The sequence below is a fragment of the Malania oleifera genome, chromosome 8 (assembly GCF_029873635.1).
Source record: "Malania oleifera isolate guangnan ecotype guangnan chromosome 8, ASM2987363v1, whole genome shotgun sequence".
NCBI classification, from domain to species: Eukaryota; Viridiplantae; Streptophyta; class Magnoliopsida; order Santalales; family Ximeniaceae; genus Malania; species Malania oleifera.
The window spans coordinates 29,493,019-29,496,787 of record NC_080424.1 but is presented as its reverse complement, the minus strand read 5'-3'; positions in this window follow the sequence as shown (position 1 = coordinate 29,496,787).

The window sequence follows — 3,769 nt, the reverse complement described above, 5'->3', positions numbered from 1 at the left end:
ACCTAAAAAAAAAAAAGATCATTCCAGACAAAGACTTCCTGGTATCTAGATTTCGAGTATAGTCAGAATCTACATATCCTTTTAACCCTATTTCACAATGCATATCCCTTTTTCCAAATATTAATCCTTGCTGTTTTGTTCCAGACAAGTATTGAAAAATTTGTTTCAAAGCATACCAATGTGGTTTTCCAGGTTTGCTCATAAATCTACTCACTTGACTTACAACATAAGATAGATTAGGTCTAGAACAGATCATAACATACATTACACTACCAACCATACTAGCATAAGGTATTCTATCCATAAACAGTGACTCATTTTCAGTTTCAAGATACTATTTTCTAGACAATTTAACATGCTGTGCAACAGGAACAGAAGTAGATTTAACATTACTCATTCCAAATCTTTTTAACACCTTTGAAATATAAGACTTTTGAGACAAGTAGAGAAGCTTTTTATTCCTTTCTCTAGTTATTTCCATACCAAGTATTCTTTTAATAAGTCCTAAGTCTTTCATTTCAAATTTGAATTTAGGCATGCACTTAACTTGATTTAATAAATCCAAGTCTCCACAAGCAACCAACATGTCATCAACATATAATAGAAAATATATATGACATTTATCACATGATTTATAATAAACACAACCATCATAATTGCTTCTATAGAAATCATTTTGAATCATGTAAGAATCAAATCATTTATACCATTGTCTAGGTGATTGTTTCAGTCCATATAAAGATTTATTTAATAAACATACATGATTTTTATTCATTTCTATATCAAAGCCTTCGGGAGGTTGCATATAAATTGTTTCTTCTAAAGTACCATGTAAGAAAGCAGTTTTAACATCAAGTTGTTTCAAATGCAAGTCGTGTTTAGCAACAAAAGATAATAAAATTCTAATTGAACTATGCCTTACAACAGGGGAAAATATTTCATTATATTCTACCCCTTCCTTTTGTGTAAATCCCTTAGACACTAACCTAACTTTATACCTAGGTGGTTCAACTCCAGGGATTCCCTCTTTCCTCTTAAAGATCCACTTGGATCCTATGAGTTTCTTTTTTTCCGGTTTAGGTACCATCACCAATGTCTTATTCTTGTTTAGAGACTCCATTTCTTCTTGCATTATAAGAATCCATTTTTCAACCTTTTTACTATCCATGGCCTTTCTAAAAGTCCTAGGCTCCACCTCAATTTTTGTTTCAGCAACAGAAAGAGCAAAAATTGTCATATCAACTTCCCTATACCTTTGAGGAGGTCTTATGACCCTCCTCTCCCTATCCCGTGCTAGAATGTAAGTTTTACTTAATTCAGAGGTTTCTGTTTCTGAGTTTGCTCCTCAGAATCTGTAGTATCTGTTTCTAAATAGCTATGAGAAGTGGAGGGTTGCTCCACCTCAAGCTACAGGTCACTAGTATCAGAGTGCCTAATAATTTCATCTGAATTTTCTGGCTTTCCCCCCGTTGCAGTTTCATTAAAAACTACATCCCTACTAATAATACATTTTTGTTTTCCAGGTTTTGTAACCTAGAGCTTATAGCCTTTAACCCCCTCTGGGTATCCCACAAAAATGCATTTAATAGCCCTAGGCTCTAATTTATCAGGTCTAATGTGGGCATAGGCTATGCACCCAAAAACTTTTAAACCCTGATAATTAGCAGGCTTACCCGACTAGATTTCTTGAGGGGTTTTAAAATTTGGAGCTGAGGAAGGACACCTATTAAGGTATACAATAGTGGGGTTTCTAAATGGCTAACATGCATCTTACTCTTTCTAGAATAGTCCTATTCATCCTTTCAACTAATCCATTCTGTTGGGGAGTATCCTTAACAGTCCTATGTCTAGCAATGCCCTCAACTTTACAAAATTCAGAAAATTCATTTGACAAGTATTCTAATCCATTGTATGTTCTCAATGTTTTAACTTTTCTGCCAACTTGAGTTTCAACTAAGGTTTTCCATTCGTTAAACTTTTCAAAAGTATCATTTTTATGTTTTAGAATATAAACCCATACTTTCCTAGAAAAGTCATCTATAATTGACAAAAAATACCTAGAACCACCATGTAAACTAACCGTAGCAGGCCCCCACAAGTCTGAATGTATGTAATCAAGAGTCTGTTTTGTGGTGTGAGTGGACTTCTTAAAGCTAACCCTAGTAGACTTACCCAAGACACACTCTTCACAGAATGACAATTCCTCAAGTTTCCTATCCCTAAGCAGCCCCTGTTTCTCTAGCTCATTTAGGCCCTGTTGGCTAACATGTCCTAGCCTTTTCTGCCATAAGGAAACCTGATTTTCTACCCTGTGAGTGATAGGTGAAGCCTCACCAATCACTGTCTTTCCTACCAAGGTGTACAACCCATTCTTTAATACCTCTTTCATCACTACCAGTGAACCTCTATATACTCTCACGCTACCTCCTTCAAACTTAAACGTGTACCCTGTCTTATCTAAGCTACCAAGAGAAATCAAGTTTCTTTTCAACTCAAGTATGTACCTCACATCTCTTAGCACTCTTTCAATCCCATCATGTATTAAAAGCCTCACTGTCCCAATACCCTGTATTTTACATGACTTATTGTTTCCTAGGACAACATGATCTCCTTCTAAGCATGTAAAGGACTCAAACCAATTTTTCAATGCACACATGTGGAAGGAACATCCTGAATCTAATGTCCATTCTTTTCCCGAATCTTTCTCAGAGACATTCAACACTTTTGCACTATCATATCCATCTAAAACTACGACTGCCTTACCCTTTGGTTCAGAGGTGGTGGCATTGACAACCTTTTTACTTTCAGGGCAATCCTTCTTAAAATGCCCTTCCTTGTGATAGGCAAAACACTTTAGTGCTTTGCTTTTAGACTTTAATCTAGACCTCTTGCCTTTTCCTTTCTTATCCCTCTTTTCAGACCTATCTCTGACATTTAACCCTTCCCTTGACCCTGATTTAGACTCAAACTTAGTGTGCAATTCCCTAGAGTGCAAAACTGCTTGCACATCTTCTAAAGTCAGCCTCTCTCTCCCATACATCATAGTTTCTTTAAGATTTTCATATATGGAATCAAGAGAACTCAATAAAAGAATTTCCTAGTCTTCTTCATCTATACTAATATCAAAATTAGCAAGATCCAAAAGAATTTTATCAAATTCATCTAAATGTTCATCAATAGATGTTCCAGGGGTCATTCTAAAGGTATAGAGTCTTATCTTCTTATGGAGTCTGTTTGCTAGGGATTTTGTCATGTACAAACTTTCTAGATTTGACCAAACTCCAGCTGTCGTATCCTCATTGGTAACTTACCTAAGCACTTTGTCTCCTAGGTACAAGATAATGGCACTATGTGCCTTCTGGAGGATTTCAAGCTTCACTTTGTCGGTGGAGGGTAAACTTGGTTTCCCCTCTTGTGAAGTGGAAGCTCGCTTCTTATCTCCAAGAAAGGCCTCCTTAAGCCCCTGCTATACCAAGATGGCACGCATCTTAATCCTCGATAAACCAAAGTCATTTTTTCTAGTGAATTTTTCTATCTCAAACTTAGCGGTCCCCATCACATAGCCAGGCTCTAATACCACTTGTTGTGTGAATAATCTGAATGCTTATTCTAATTTACATATTTTAATCAATTATAAATCTTCTTGGCAGTGTTCATGACCCACAATACAAATCTGATATTATTTCCTGCATCAATCACAACCACACCTAAACTGAAACTTGTTTATTTCAATGTGTGCGTGTGAGCCAAGCCTGATCAAGAAAATATT